Raw genomic sequence first — 18,264 nt, 5'->3', positions numbered from 1 at the left:
AGCCCAGAGCTGTTGGACATGCTACACTTAAAGAAATCCCAATCCCTCAGAGTCACACGCTCCAGGGATCTAAACCTTGTCATCACAATAAACAAAACATGCTGGAGGGATAGGTTCCTGACCCAGAGACTCCCCAGACTCTGGAATAGATTGCCCATACATGTCAAGCAGATTGCCTCTTTGGCCCTCTTCAAAAGGACCCTTGACGATTGGATGAAAGAAAGGAAATTCACCCCGGGGATCACGTCAGTCGCCCTGCTAGACAAGGGTCCAGGGAAGTAAATAGTGTGGGAAGAAATAGCCAGGGAATTGTTATGGCTAGGCTTGTATAGGCCCTAGGGCTGATAGCCTAGTACCAACCTATGAACCTATGAACCTATTACTTAAGAAACTTAGCATATGCGAATCTGTGTGTCTGATCCATACAGTGTGTGCTGGGTGTAGTGTCTACATTTATCTCAGATGCCAGGATCCACCAGATTGCTCATTGCTCACACACTCAGGTCATTGGACCACAAGGTACCCATATACCTCTATCATAGTCCATGTTGGTATAAATGATCTGAAACGTATCACTGTGGACTATATTAAACAAATATTATGGAACTCTCAGATTATGTCTCAGGCTAACATAGAAAAGCATTCTGCCTTCATCAAAGATGATGCCACAACATGAACAGGAGATGAATGACTTTAGTGGCTGGTTTGGCTTCTGGCATCATTCTAAGGTGGTGCAATATTTGTCAGCATGGAAGGATATGATCAACAAACCAAATTTATTTGCCAGGGATGGTCAGCACAGTCTCCTCTTGGCTTTTGAATATAGGCTAAGACATTGTCTTCACCCCTAGCCAAACTGACAAAACTCCCAACATAAGAAATCCAACCAAAAGGAATCTAAAGGTGTTAATGCCCAATGACAACAGTCTAAAGAAGAAACTTCACTTTGTTCAAGCTCTCCGGATGCAGGAGACTGCAGACATCTATGCAGTTACTAAAATATAGTTTAAAGCCGCAGAGAACACACTGGCAGTGCAAGGCTATGATGCCTTCCATACATTTATGTCAGCTGATGCACAGGCAGAAATGCAAGGAGGAAGTGTCTCAATATGCATCAATAATAATGTCACCTGAAGGCTGGTCAAGCAAGGTGACAAGTTTGTGCTTCTACACATCCAGACTATCAATGGCAGTGCCACATATCATATCCTTATTAGCTATAGGTCCCCTCTATGATCCATGTAACCCATAACTCATAGTTAAACTTTCATGGGTGACTTTAACTACCTCCTTTAAACTGGGAATTATTCATAACCCCAAATTTGCAGACCCAGAGATTCATAGACTTGGTAAAACAAAACAATCTGGATCAGATAGTCCACGTTCCCAATAGGGGTACAAACATACTCCTCACTAACATGAGAAAATGCAGAACCCCCTAGTGTATTGTCTACTCTGTGAAGTTTGGACCATAATGCAGTCTCCTTTGAAATAAAAATAAAACCTGCATCTCCAGCTAACCCTGTAGCATTTAAACATATTCTATGGAAAAATTCCTATTATTATGTGACAACTTGACAAACTTTCTAGCCACTGCAACCCTAAAAACACAGCTGCTTATGCCGTAATGCTCATAGATGCTCTTTGCAATCAGGCTAATACATGCAGACAGACAGCTGTGCTTACCAGAAATATGCTCAGAACAGAATCAAAAATCAAGCCACCCTGATGGAACGCAAACATCAATCGGCTGTATAAATAAGAAAAAAAGTCATAGCAAAAGTCAGGAAATACAGCACCCAGCATGATAACAACTCTCTAATCAATCTAAACAAATAACTTAGAGGGTAAATCAGGTCTAATAAAGTGAATTTTGGGATAAAAATATCCTCCCTGGCCAAGGACAAAACCTCAAAGGCTGTACTCATAAATGTGCACAGCTAATTGTGAATGGAGCAGCCTACACTCAGCCAGAAGATATGGCAAATCTTTTGGCAGACAAATTCAGCTCCAGTTTTAACTCCTCTCTCCAAGTCACCCCTCAAAAAATACCATCAAACATAACCCCCGAACCATTACTAGGGAGGCAGTCCTAAAGTCACTCTCCCAGTTCAAGAGCACTGCATTGATGGACCCTTCTAATATATACCAGGATGCCTCCTAATTAGCATAAAATTCAACCTACTGTGATCTCTGGAGTGACTATTTGACTATAGCCTCCATTCAGGTTTCATGCCACATAAATGGAGAATTCCAACAGTCATCTATAAGAGAAGGCCTTCTTTGGATCCCAGAAACTACAAGTCTTTTACCCTGACTACTGTCAAATGCAAATCTGTAAAAGAAATTACACTGGAAATGATTAATAACGTAGCTGTGGCTTGTGATATCACCTGTTGGGCTACAGCCCCCCACCTCTCTAAAGTCCATGAAAGTTTCTGTTTATTTCCTGGCTCTCATAATTCTATGCATGCATGTGCATGTGTGGAGTAACAAGAAAAGTTGACAATGTTGGAAAAAAAGACTTGTCAGGCCATTTTCTTAACCAGTCGTTGGAGTTCTTTCATGATTTTGTTGGAAATATTTGAATCGTCACTCAACAAGGATCTCAACCCTGAAGCAGTGATGAGCTTTTTTAGCTAGTTATGGCTGTCTCATGTGACTGAAACAACCCGAGAATTAAAATAAAGGAAGTAACTGTGGGAATGAACATAAAAAAAGTTTTTTATTGCTAGTATTATTTTTTTTAAGTATAGAATGTTTTTCTTTCATAAACAGTATGCCTGCTACTCTAGGCAAAGAAGGTAAGAAGTGCTTCATGTGTGTGTGTGTGTGTGTGTGTGTGTGTGTGTGTGTGTGTGTGTGTGTGTGTGTGTGTGTGTGTGTGTGTGTGTGTGTTGTGTATGTGTGGTTACACTTCATAATCTCGAAAACCAGAATGCCGAAAATGCATAAGAGTGAATTTGAATATCTCAAATCCACGCTTATGCATTTCCGGTACATTGCGTGTAGTGTTATGGTGCCTGAAGTTGCAGATGAGTGAGTGTTTGTTTGTGTTTTTGTATGTTGTATGTGTGGGTAAGGGAAGGGAGGTGTAAGTGTGAGTGTTGGATTTGTTGGTGTTTGTGTATGTGTGAAGTGTATTTGTGTGCGAGCGAGTGGAGGTTGCTGTGGTGTGAGTTTTTTTTTTTTTTTTTAATGTTATGCGTGATCTCAGAATTGGTATATATAAGTAGGGGGGCCTGGGGGGGTTGGAGGGCAGGCGGCTTGCCCCCCTGCTTATATGTAGTGTAGGGTTGTGTGGTTTGTGTGCTATGGGTGGAATGGTGTGTGTTATATGGTGTATGTATGTTCGTGATTGAATGATTCATGATTGTGGTTTTCGGTATTGTGAATGGTTCGACTTTATAGTCTCGGGTTACTGAAATTCAGGATTTCAGTAATTTGAGATTATAAAGTGAAACCATATGTGTATACTATATATGTGTACATGAGTGTATATGCATGTTATGTGCAAGGGGACAAGGATGTCAGGATGGGTATGCTAAAGCATATTAGCATTACATTACTAATCAAAGTAGGGGCTAATATAGCAATTTGAAATTACGCTTTAAGCTATGTTGTTTTTGTGGATATAGATGCCAATGTTTTTCTGCACATTTGGAATTGCAGTTGGCAGATGCAGTATAGCTTGCAGACAGTGTGTAAATCAGTGCAAGGCAAATAATGGTAATTAAGAAAAATATGTTGGCTTTCAGCTTAGCAATTATAGATATCGCTGGATATCTAGCCACCCAGTTGTGTAACTCTTGACTCTAGATGATTATCACTGTTGAAGTGACACCCAGACCCTGTGTGGAATAATGGGGAAAAGGGATTGTGGATGGATGGATGGATGGATGGATGGATGGATGGATGGATGGATGGATGGATGGATGGATGGATGGATGGATGGAAGGTTTTGAAGCACAGAGACCAAGCAATGTTTGTTTTTGTTTTTTTCCCACCAGCTAAGCATTGTGATTGCAGTTTTTTGTTTTTATTCTTGGGAGTGACTACAGTAAATTGCCTTAGGACAGGAAATGAGGTGGGAAGTGAGCTGACCTCTGTACTGAGAATCATCAGTGGAGAACAATCACCAAAGGACAACACATGTTTCAGTTGTAATGGTTTATGCTGTCAGTAGGTTTGACACCTTTTCAAATGCCTGAAGTGGGACGTGAAATCCCTCCTCCTCTCCACTAATTACATCACTCTTACTCCATCTCCTCCCACTTCTCAACTCTCTCTCCATATTAGAAACCTTAACAAACTAAACTACCATTCTTCTAGCTATGCCCTCCCTACTGCTCTGAACCCTCCGCTCTTCCTTTACCCTCCTACTATTCCTAATTCATTTATATCAGGCCAGGTCCTATTTCTCAAACCAACTGCTCCCCTCTTTTCCTTCATACAGTACTATATATAGCCCTCTCCAGCCCTACATAAACTCTTACTTCTATGACATCTCCTCCTGTCTATTCCAGTCCAACCATCTTCACCTTTTTAATCTCAAAATTCTAGCCATAATAACAAAACTTCACTCTCCTAAATCAATACAATACTATCCAGAATATCTAAAACTTAAACTAAAACCCTTAAAATTAACATCTGTCAATATCCTTTCCCTAGCTGGGGACATTCACCCCAACCCAGGTCCCAACCCTCCCACCAATAACCACATCCTTTCCCCATACCTGAAGCACCTTGCCCTTAAAAAAATCTCTTAAACTATTCACAATCAATGCCCAGAGTATTAATAACAAAATTAATTATTTCCAACCATTTTGAAGTTATAGGCATCTCTGAAACCTGGCTTAAATCCCATATCTCTGACTCCGAAATCCTATCCCCAGGATTTCAAGCTCTTAGATATGACCGTTTAAATAAAAAAGGCGGCGGTGTTGCCTTATTCTACTCTAATCTTCTCAACATAATTTCATACTCAAATACCATTCCTCAGTGTACAAACACAGAACTAGTAGTAGGACTGCTAAAAATGAATAATCACAAAAGCCTCTGTGTCATAGATGTTTATATCCCTCCCGGAAACAACACCTCAACCCTTGAATACATACTCCTATGGGCGTCAGCTGAAATTAACCATGAAACTTATATATTAGACAATGTAAATATAGAGTGGAACAAAGTTAACAACCATTCACCTTCTCTTTCTATTAATCTCTTCAGCTTCACACAAGTAACCCACTTTATTAACAGACCCAATAAAATATATCCCCCAGGATCCATTCTTGACTGGATCCTAGTCTCCCAGCCAGATAAAATCACCAATTCTGGCACCATCTCTGACTCTATCAATGCCCACCTTCAAGCCTTCATTCACCGTGCAACCTCCTCCCCTCGACAGCAGCATCCACACTTACACATTCAAAACCTTAAAAACTTCGACCCCAAATCTTTCTCAAACCTTCTCAAAGAAATAAATTGGAACATTCTAAAAAATCTCCCACTAGACAAAGCCCTAGACTACTTTAATGCTGCATTCCTAAATATGCTAAACTCTCTTGCTCCACCTAGAACAAAAAGAATAAGAGTTAAGCTGCCCCCCCAGCTAACTAAATAAACAAAGCAAATCATGCATTAAAGAGACAAATCTTGAAAATTGTACCAAAAGAATAAACTCCCCAAAACCCTTCTACAATATACACAGCTCCGTAACCTTGCAAAAAACAAATAATCAGAGATAAAAAATCTTATTACACTAAGCTCCAGTCTAACCATAATAAAAACCCAAGGCAATTCTGTAACTCAATAAACTCTCTTCTCAACCCTGGTACCAAATATAACCCCTGTCCCAACCCCAGTAAATCTGATTTTGAAATAGCCTCCCTATTTAACTCTTTCTTTATAGAATCAATAGCAGACCTAACCAAAACTTTTACCAAGAACAACGCTTTTCCTCTGCATACTCCCTCATCTAAGCACCCCCCTCATCCACTGACCCTAGCTTCCCTCCTATGTTTGAGCTCAAACCTGTCTTCACCAACTACATAAAAAGACTTCTCACCAAACTAAAACCCTGCTCCAATGCTCCTGACAACACCCCCTCATTCTTCCTAAAATCAGCTGCTGATGGAATTGTACTCCCAATTAGCATCTTAATTAACAGATCCATACTAGAATACTATGTTCCCAAACTCTGGCATACTGCCTTTATTCTCCCTCTCCATAAAGGAGGCAAAAACACTAACATCTCAAACTTCCATCTTATTGCTCTTCTCTCCCCAATTTCCAAGATCTTAGAAAAATGTGTCCACAACCAACTAATACCTTTCCTGATTCCAAACCATCTTCTCACTCCTACCCAACATGGCTTCTGACCTGGGCAAAGCACCAAAACAGCTCTACTCTCCTTAGAAACAGTCAGTCTAGCCCGGGACTCAAGGAGCATAGTATCAACAGTTCTACTAAATCTCTCTAAAGCATTTGACATGGTTTCCCATACCCACCTCCTGAGGAATCTTTCAAATGTGAATCTATTTCAAAACACCCCATCCTGGTTCTCAAGTTACCTATCTAACAGATCCCAGGCTGTGAAATGGAGGAAAGACACCTCACCTTTTCTACCCACCCCTACTGGTGTACCCCAGGGATCCATCTTTGGACCAATGCTGTTCAATTTTTTTATCAATAGCTTTCACTCTGCTATTCCTAATGCTAAAATAATTCAGTATGCAGACAACTCAACTTTAGTCTGCTCTACCACAAACCTCCCAGAACTTCTAAGACCCAAATTGCCTTCTTTACTACTGAGATCTGGATGTGTCAAAACCACCTATCTCTCATTGCAAACAAATCTAAAATTCTACTATTCCCACCATCAAAATCCTTCTCTTATGACAAAAACTCTTTCCTAATACTTAGTCATAACAACTCTCCTATCGAAATTGTACCCTTTGCCAAACTACTAGGCATTACTATAAATGAACACCTAAAGTTTGACATTCACATTTACCAAAATATAAAGAAAACCCACAAAAAAATGAGCATGTTATATAGAAACAATCACTTCCTCTCCTCTTCTACTAGACATCCACTAACCTCTACTTACCTCCTTCCCTCCCTAATGTACAGTTCCCCTCTACCAACCAACCTATCTGCCTCCATCACTTCCATACTTGAAAATTGTTGCAACAAGATTTGCAAATTTGCCAACAAATCCAAACATTCTACCCACCACTACATTACCCTCCAGTCTCTAAATTGGCTAGAACTCTCCAAATATCTAGACTACGTACAATTTACCACTGTCCATAGATTAATATTCAACCCAACCAATTGCTCCAAACTTTCAAACATCCTTTCCCCTTATACCCCTTATAGAACTCTCAGATCTGAACACCAAAATGTAATTACTATCCACAAACCCAGACGCCCCGCTGGGCAACTTCTCTGCTCATTCTCCCTAGGCAAGAAATGGAATTCTCTCCCAACCTCACTAAGGACTATGCAGAACACTGAAAACTTCAAAATTCCCCTTCACTCTTACCTTTCTTCTAAACAGAAATGCAACTGCATCCTCCCAACCTAGACTCTCCTTGAGGTGGAAGACCTGGACACGGCATCATCCTAGGGCTTTAAGCCTCTTACAAACCTGCTTTATCTAACAGCTGAAAATTTCCCATATATTTTGTTGCTTAATGTAAATATTGTAAATAGTTTTTCATTTGATGGATTTAATACTTTGTTAAATGTAACTGAACTCTGAAATTCACATACTAGCATGTTCTGTGCAAATATTGGACACATTTTTATTCTCTTAATAAGTATCTGTTTTTGTAATGTCTACTGTATTCTATAATATGGAGCTTTTCTCCCCAGGCCTCCACTGAAAATGGGCTCCCTGGGCCCAGTGGACTTCCCCGGTAATCAAACTGGAAATAAATCAATAAAATAAATAAATAAATTCTGAACTTTTGTAGGGCAAAACATATCCATGGCTAGTGCAGAGGACAGAGTTTCACTTTTTTGCCATAATAAAAGCTTATTCTTTTTTTTATGTAGCCTATGCAATTGAGTGACTTCTTGGTAGTTAGCAATTCCTGACCTGGGTGTATGTCTTTGGCAATACCCTTGTTACCTATTTCTTAACCCCTTCCCCTTACCTAATTTCTGGGCAATAGATTTCATAGATGCCCTGGTTTCATGGGCGCCATTTGTTAAATCCATTCCTTCCCTGCTGCAAAACATTCCTTGCCATTAGCGTTCACCCCACCATGTAAGTTTTACTATTGTTATCTGAGTAAATTCTACTCACCCACAGGTCTATTATTATTATTATCTTAACTGAATGTGGAGTTACCGAAAAACTACATTTTAGATATTGGCTTGACTTGCAACTTACATACTCTGAACACTAAGCTCTAAATTATGGTTGCTAAGCTTACTGTGGATAACTGCATTTATAAATAAAGTTGTTGAGTAGCTGTTGCTGTACTCTGGACACTATTAGTGGTGTATGTGTAAAACTATCCTGCCAGATTATAATATGTTTATTGTGTTTTCACTATCAGGGCTGTATTCCACTAATGGCTATTACCAGCAAACATCTGCTGTTTTTATTATGTTTGTAACCATTGCATCCTTTGAATGCAATCAGAAGTGACAATCTGTCTTTTGCCATTGTAGAATTATCTTAGCTTACTTTTACATGCAAATAAGTGTAGACAGACATTATTTGTTTCTCAAGCCAACTTAACTAACTGCTCTACCATTTATTATGTCATAGCCATTTATTTGGAAGCATATTCTGTTACTGTTGCATATGTAGCATATGATAATTGCTATATTTATCTGGTCTATATGCTTTGTTGTTCTCTCTACTCCTTTCATCTGACTTCCTCTTCTCGTTTTTGTCTTACAGCCCATACCACATCCTCTGCATGTTTTCTCCTGGCCACAGTTCTTTTGTTTGACCTGGATTAAGAAAACCCTTCCTGGTGATTCCTGGGTTCTGTGGCTTGCTAAATCTGCAACAACCACTTTAAGTATGTGTTGATAACTGAGGAAAAGTCCATAGTAATAAAGTGTAATTTCTTAAACTCAATAGGTGGGTTTTTGTATATGGTTGAGGAAACCAGCAGCCCAAACTTTTTTCCCCTTCTCACTCCATATTGTATCCTTTTCCCTGTGACTTACTCATACCCATCTATTATTTTTTTCTCTCTCCCTTGCCTCAGCCCCTGCTCTTTTTTTAATATATATATATATATATATATATATATATATATATATATATATTACCGTGTTTCCCTCTTTATATTTCCCACTTAGTTCTCACTATGTATTTTGTCCTTAGGCCAACCTTGCTGAACAGTATTTTACTTTTAGTATATTTTCTTCTTTTCTGTAGCTATGGAGGTTAGCAGTCAACCTCTGAATTTCCTCTTGCCTTATAGGTATACAGCTTTTTTCTCCTTAGTACCTCGGTAGTACCCACTTTTTTTATGCAGCCAATGAAATTGATTGACTTCTTGGTAGTTAGCGATTCCCGGACTGGATTTTAGCCCACTCCATTTTCCCTCACTACACTCTGTCTCACTCCACTCCCCTAGCCTACCCACTTTCCCACCCACCACCAGGATCCTGCAACTTATAGTTAACCAAACCACACCCTTCTCTGACCTGACCCATTTAGCACCCTATCCACTGCCTCATGCAATTAACATCATACCATTCTTCCCTCCTCCCACCTTTTAACTCAAAATTTAAAACAGATTTATAAGGTACCATAAACTACATTTCTCTCCTACTACTACACAATACTATTTTCTTTATCATCCAGCCTCTACTAATACCTCTTCAGTTCTCTTATCCCACCACACTGGCTGTACTACTCCACCATTGGTCTTCCCATCATTTTCTTAATAAGCCCTTTCAAACACCTCTATTAAAGTAAGTTATTTAATTTTTTACCACACAAGTCAGTTAACCCCTTAAATCCTTTCTTTTTTTCAATATTCAATAACAGCTCTACCATGCCCTCAATAAAACTTACCATTTCTCTCACTCTTATACTAGCTCTGTTATCCCTTGCCCTGTATTCTTTCTCATACCAAACCCACCTTCTCAGATATTGCCACTCTACTACTTTACCTATCATATCAGACCATTGTCATAATAAAGCCCCTGTTCTCATCTCTCCTCATCTTTTTATTCCCTCTCTAACACTACTCCTCTCTCTTAGGCATTTTAACACACACAGCCCTACTAATAACCTTTACATATAAAACAGACTATCTTTCCAACTAAAATTACTTATCCAGCACTCCCTTACCCATATTAATCTCCGGTCCGACATTCATCCTGACTCAGGCCCTGTTCTCACTACTTACTCTAAACCACACCCTTTACTCTCCTCAAATTGTAATTTCCACTCTACATCTATTCTACATCTAAAAAAATGTAACTCTGACCTTCTCATCATAAATTTCAACCTCAGAAGCGTCCTTAATAAAGTCCATGAATTTCATGCTGCCATTGCCCTTTACACCCCAGACATAGCCATTATAACCAAAACCTGGCTTCAGCCTCATATAAAATTAGATGAATTATTTCCTAATGGTATAGTATCATCAGAGAAGATAGATTATCTAAACATGGTGGAGGTATTGCTATCATGTACAAGGACAACCTTAATGTAGTTCAACTTAATTCTATACCACCCAATCGCCCTAATTCAGAACTCTTAGTTGCTAGACTAGATATAAATAAACATAAGTCTATTGTCATAATAGCTATCTACCCCCTCCCTGCAAATAACCTATAGAATATTGAAAACATCTTTGAATGGGCCTCCACTAACTTTAACCATAAAATAGTTATACTTGGTGACTTTAACTTTGACTGTCTCACCTGCTCCTCTAATTCAGCAACAAATTTTGTAAACGTATATAACTTCAATCAAAACATTCACCACCCAACATGAATAGACAAGCATAGAAATAGACATCCCCCCCTCAACTGGATTCTGACAAACAAATCTAATATTAGCTATGAAGCAGGCTGTCTACCTGACACTTTATGTGATCACTTCCCAGCATATTGTTGTTTGTCTTTTCTGCTTTTCCCGGTTAGGGGTCATCATAGCGGAACTCCGGTCCACTAATGATTGGCAGTAGATTTTTATGGTGCCGAGTTGTCAGTCCAATGCCCAACCTTCAGCAAAGGCACGCCCATTCACACATGTCTTTCAGAGACCACTCTGCAGCGGGGAGGACATGCATTCCACACAGAAGGCACTCCAGCCGAGAATCGAACAGGAGAACTTCTTGCTGTGAGTCAGCAATGCTACCGTTGTACCACGACAGCAGATATTAATAAGGAAAAATCCAAACAACTGTAATAATATTACATTCCACTACATTCAAAGCAAAAAACAATTTTCCTCAGCCATATTTAACAGGGTCTTAAGACAACATAACTGGGCAACTCTAAAAACTGTACAATTAGACCTTGCTGTGCAGTACTTTAATAATGCTTTCCTGCAAACATTAAATAAGCTTGCCCCACTCTGGAAGATTTGCACAAAAACCAAAAAACTCCCCTGGTTAGCAAAAGAAACAATTAGATAACTCAAGCAAAGGGATAGATCATGGTCTCTTTATCTTACTAACAGAAGTAATGCTAATCTTACCATCTACCATCATCTCCAAAATCAAGTCAAGAAGCAAACCAAACAAGATAAAAAAATTATACTTTCAATCTTGTCAACTAAAATACCAAAAAAAAAATCCAAAATAATTCTGGCAATCAATTAACCTCCTTCATAATCCTGGAAAACCCACTACCCAAGTCCCAACAACTACCACTACTACAGACTGTATAGCCATCCAATTCAATTCCCATTTCATTACCGCAGTGACCTCGCTACTAAACAAAACTCCTAATTCTCCTCTTTTAATACCCACCCCTACTATCCAACCTCCTAGCTTTTTCAAATTGGAACCCATCCAAACTAGTTTCATACAAAACCTTCTATCTAAGGTAAAACCATGTACTCTTGCTGCTGATCAACTACCTGGAGACTTTCTGAAACTAGCTGTCAAATCCATTTCCTACCCTATATCTATTCTAATTAACCATTCTGTCTCTGAACAATATGTACTGCTTACCACTTCATAAAGGTGGTCTCTCAACAAATATATCCAACTACAGACCTATAGACATTCTGTCGCCTTTAGCCAATATTTTAAAAAAGTGTATTCACAAATATTAGACTATTTCCTGAAGAATAACCTCTTATCTGATACACAACATGGCTTTCGACCCAAACACAGTACTAATGCAGCCCTCATAAGTTTTACCAGTTCTGTTAATCACCTCAAAAACAACAACCAACTTGTCTCTACCACCTTCTTCGACATGCCAAAAGCCTTTGACATTGTATCTTATCAAATCCTTTTAAATAAATTGGCCTCTTACAAATTCTGTCCTGAAACCGTAAGGTGGTTCCATAGATACCTCTCTAATTGAAAACAGGCCACCTTATGGGATAAAAAAAACTCTCCCCCAGCTTACCATCTCTGTAGGGGTACATCAAGGATGAATCCTTGGACCACTACAATTCACTATTTTTACTAATGACATCAGCTCTGCCACTAACCCTGCCAAAATCATACAATACGCAGATGATGCCTCACTTATCTGTTCTGCTCCCACTATCAATGTCCTCCAAATAAAAACTCAGACTGACCTCAATAATATTGAAAACTACTTAGCAGTGCATCACCTTATACTAAACCCCAACAAAACAAAGCTCATGGTCTTTTCAAATGCTTCCCTACCAAATAATCATCCACTTCTCTCTATCTTCTCTTCCAATGCCACTACAATAGAACCTGTTGAACATACAAAGCTACTCAAGGTCATTGTTGGCAATGCATTGAGATTTGACAAACATACAGCACTGACAATTACAAACGTCCATGTAAAACTTGGTACTCTATATAGGGCCAGACCCTATCTTACCAACCATGCCAGACTTGCAACAACAGGAACCAACCTGTTATCCTCACTACTTTACTGTTCACAAATATTCACCAAACTTCACAAAGCAGAAATAAATAACCTTGAATCTTATTATAACAAGATAGCTAAATTTGCATCTAACCAGCCTCAAAAATCATATCATTGCACTGCCCTCCACTACCTGGACTGATTAGAACTACCAAACTTACATTAAATCAACTATTAATCGCCCATACAGTCATGTATAAACCTAATTACTGTCCAGGACTATCTGACCTTGTTCAACCCTATACTAACTTTAAATCTCTTAGATCAGCTGAAAAAGTATTGCTTAAAGTTAACAAAACTCATAATTCACATGGAGACTCCTTATACTGCCATAAAATTGCCAAATATTGGAATTTTCTTCCTCAACATATTCTATCCATCAATAATACTCATAACTTCAAACAAGCCGTAAAGCAATACTTGTCAACTCACTTGGTATGCTCTTGTTCTCCTACAGACTCACCTGTTTCTCTCCTTCCTTTTTACTGCCTCTCTTTATGATCTCACATAGCTTCATGTCCTCCTCGATGATGATGCTTCCTTGTTTCATTTCATCTTTCACATTTTCTTCTCTTGTACTGCTTATGGAAAAAATAGTTTTTGTAGTGTATTCAGTGTTTTAATGCTGTTTCTGTTTAGTACCCTTAATTGTTAATAATGTATCTATATGTGACCTTATGGTTGTATTTTTATACCTTTGTATAACTATGTTACTTCTGTGGAGCTTTTCTCCCCAAATCTCCACTCAAAATGGACTAATTTGCCCAGTCTGACATTACCCAGTAAACAAATGTAAATAAATAAATAAATCAGTTGCTTATGCTAGTTCATATAACCTTTAGGTGTTTCAGATACAAACTAACTGTTTTATGCAACTATTAAAGAAAACTTAGAAACTATTTATTTTTGTCCTAAAATCTCAGGACATTTTTTTAGTTTTTTTCGCAAGACACAACTGCCCAAAGAGGGACAGGTTGTAACCCTAGGTCTAGACTTATTCATTTTCTTCATAAAGTATGAACAGTGATTACAACCACATGAATTACTAAATAACTGAAATGGGCCTATACAAAGATTCAGTATCACTAAGTGTGTATGACATATTACTTGAAGACTTTCTAGTCTGCAAAGCAAGATAATGCTTCCCTTTCTGATCTTATGTTATGAATTTTCAAGGCTATTGCTATGATTTTTAATGCTTAGAGGCTGAAAGGCATGAGGGACAGGAAATTCTCACATCAGAAACATTTTTTTTATTTTACATAAAGTAATAACATCTTAAGTAGCAAGCAATAAATTATAAAGAGGTTGGATATATTTTCTTTACAACTTGTACCATATGGCTATGTCATATTTCAGGGGAATCTAAAGTTTTCTTTCTATTATTACCTAGTTCTTTTTTCCTACTCCACTATATTAATCATACCATTTTCTGTCTCCAAGGTGACTACTCATTCTACATCTTCTCTTACCCTCTTCCTTATTATTTCTGTTTCTCTAATCATTCAACTTTTGTAGAGACTTATTATTTCTCTAGTTTTATCATAGTGTCTATCTTCTCTAAACTAAAACTCTGGTATGTTGATGCATTGTGATTGGATTTTCTGTACACCAGGTATATTATGACTCCTTCAGTAATGAGACAATGTGTTGATATGAAATACTATTATTATTTGAAGCTTCTTACCCATATTCTTAGCAATTATGCTAACAATCTTGTATTTTCAATAACTTTATATCTCAATGTTTTTATCATCTCATTCCTCCTATTTTGTTTCCTATTAGTGAATTTACAATTTCTTAATGTTATCTAGCACTATATCTACTTTAAGAGGTATGTCTTAACTTTTTGGTGAGGGCAGAAATTCTCATTTTGTCTTGCTGTACTCTTTCTCCACCCATTGTCTAGTTTGAATGATTTTAAATAAATAGGTAATCTTATCATTCTGATTGTTGGATGTCTCTTAGAACTGATAAAAACACTCATGCCAGTTAAGATCCATTGTGATTGTCAAAATTAACTTACTTTAAGCTTTCTACACTGAATTTTATAATTACACGTGGAAAAGGAGCTATATCAAAGAAACAAGTTAAAGGTAAAATACATGGTTTACACGTTTTTTTTTCTGAACAGTAGAAAAGATGTGTTACCTTTATGGAAAGAAAATTGAGTATGATAATGGTAAAATGGAACAGATGGCTGATGCTGAAGCAAAAATAAGATATAAAAAGTTATTGTATGATTAGGTGGGGAGAATGAATATTTGCTGAAATGAATCAAGAATTGGTTGTGACAAAAAGGATGGGATGGTTGATGGCAATAAAATGTATGATGATTAAGATAATATATAAATATGTATGAGCCCAAATAATGATATATATAATATAATGTTAAAAAAGAGAGAAAAATACAGCACCCCTTTTCTGCTTGGCAAGAACCATGGAATTTTTTACATTCATCTCAGCTACCACCAACTGAAGCAGATAGGACCTCAGTCTAACATCTTATTGGAAGGACTGTACCCCCCCCCCCCCAACCCATTATTCTACACTGCATTGTTAGTGCTGGAAATTAATCCAAGTGGAAGGTTCAAGAACATAACCTGCAGTCTTTTGTAGTTTCTGTCTTCAAGGATAAATGTGGTTCAAGGTGATGGTAAATGTTGGAGGTATGATGGAGAAGAAGGAGGTAGCTGGGAGCATATGTTTTAGGTGGTTGTTGCCATTTTTACTGTTCATGTTAAGCTTAATTCTGGTGGCTGCCAAAAAAGCAATTACTAGACAACAGAAATCAAAGTCTAAACCAGCCATACTTGATGTAGTGAAAATCATAGCAGAGATACAAAAATAGGAAGTGGGATCTTTAGAAAAGGGTATGAGTAAATTACATAGAAAAAAGTGAAAATTGTGGGAACAATACTTGCAGAAACATGTTTGGAGGAGGAATGAGATTTAAGTGATGGCAGGAATTTAACAATTTATGTAGTGTCTGACTGATTATATTGTGTAGACAATATATGTGATGTATAATGTTTGTAAATGTGAACTTGTTAATATGGTTTGATTGCTTTTATATACATGTAAATTTGCCTATGTGACAAGTGTTAATTCAATAAAGGTATTTTCTACAAAAAAATAAGTAGATTTCCTCTTGAGCTGCACATACTGTATGGATTTCTAAACACTGGGATGGATACATGTATAATGTTTGGAGTGCCTCACTTCATTGACGGTTGTAGTGGCAGCCAGCAGTGTGCATTAGTACCGACCTTTTATCATCTTTGAAATGGAATCAGATGCATCTTATACTATATGTATCTTGTAGTTAACAAATATGTGGACTGCAGATGTACTCTGTAGTGGCTGCATGTAACTAAAAATGCTATGGGCAAACCTTTAAGTTTGATGAGCCTTACTTTGGTAAGTTGGTCTAAGAGCAGCCCTGGAGTGAACCTCTGTGCAGACAGAATTTCTGTCCTGATGATATACATTTGAGTTACAAATGTAACAACCTTCAAAAGACATGGTAAAGCAAAGCCTGTTATTCTAGTAAGTTTATATGCATATAAAGGCAATAACTGCTGCTGAATTTGGTCCCTGGTCCTCCTTTACTTTCTTCCTGAGTGATAATAAGATATTTAAACATAGGGGAGTTTGAAGTCACTTGCCCTGTGTTCTGACATCAGTGAACTGAGACGATGATAAATTCTTTGTAGAAGCTATTTATGTATGTATTCAGTCATTTATTTGATCACAATCAAACATATGAGATGTACAGTCACAGTCATAGAAGTGGCTGTAACTGATGGCCACATCTGTGCGTGAGAGGGGGAAGAGGTTAAAATAAATTACTTAGACCCGTTACTGTTATTTTTAATGCATTATATTCTGATACGTGTGGTATATTCAGTCTATAAAGTTATCTTTAATTGTTGCATAGAGTGGATGTCTGTGGATGAAAGTGATTGAGACTATCAACATTTTTTTACAATAGGCTGTTATTATTCTGGCTTTGCAGAAATAGTGTGCATATTTTTTTCACTTTCTGTTACAGTTAGACATCAGCAGCGTATGCAGTAAATGGTGGTCTGGGCAGTATGTTGACACAGTGTTGCATCAAGGAGTTTTGCCATCTAAGAACTCTTTCGCTTTCCTGTTGAATTTTTGTCTGTTAATTCCTTCTGCATGAAATCAACATGTATTCCTTGCCTCTACGTGGATTTTATCCATGTGCTTTTATTTCTTCTCCCAGACACTCAGTTGTATAATATATGCCATTTGGTCTTTTGCTTTCATTACAGTTGAACATTGGAGTGACACACAGAAGATAACTATGTCATTCATGAAGGTAGGACGTTAGGTACTATTTCTAGATAAGATTTAAATGTCCTTGCATTTATCTTCTCAGTTTATTGGGGAGCTACCATTTTCGTAGCCTTGAAAATTAAACTTTAGACAGAGGTTATTTTTCCCTGAACTAAAAATATAAGACTGAACATATTTCCCTACTCATTTTTTCACTCATTGTAATTATATCAAAAGTTTGTAAACATGCTGTAAGATGCACCTCAGAGCATCTAGAACTCTATGATTCCTGGGGCCTAGCAGCCCTTAAATCACTGTCTTAAGTGAGCTAATTCCTCTAGACTTAAATTAGTGTAAACTCTTGTCACTTACAGAGTGTTAACAACATGGGGGTGGATCAGCTGAAAGCAAAATAAAGTATGAAAAGGAAGAAAGAAAAATATGTGCAGATGGTGTAAGGCCAGAATGATGTGAAAACAAGGGAGTACCCTGAGAAAGTGTGTGGGGGGACTAATCAGTAGTAGGAGGGGCCCATGGCATCCCTTTCTAAGACTCCATCTTACCTAAGTCTGGTCCTCTTAATTGTGGATAGACATCTAAGGTGTATATAGTCAGTGAAGTGGCTATAAGGAATAGGTATATAGTGAGGCAGTCTGTAGAGTAGACCCAGGAGACAGGGATATGGGGATATATGTGGCCAATAACCTGGTTGATTAATATGTGTCTAAAGTAGTAAGGAAACCATTATGTGTTGCTCAACTTATAAGCAAGGGTATTGCATCTAGGTCCAAGGAAGTCATCTTTCACTGAACTCAGACCTCATCAGACCAGCCATTGAGTAAAATGTCCCCTTCAGTATATACCAGACCAACAACTGGAGCA

The sequence above is a fragment of the Protopterus annectens genome, chromosome 2.part1 (genome assembly GCF_019279795.1).
Source record: "Protopterus annectens isolate FY-2018-M chromosome 2.part1, PAN1.0, whole genome shotgun sequence".
Classification (NCBI taxonomy): domain Eukaryota; kingdom Metazoa; phylum Chordata; order Ceratodontiformes; family Protopteridae; genus Protopterus; species Protopterus annectens.
This window is presented reverse-complemented; position numbering follows the sequence as displayed.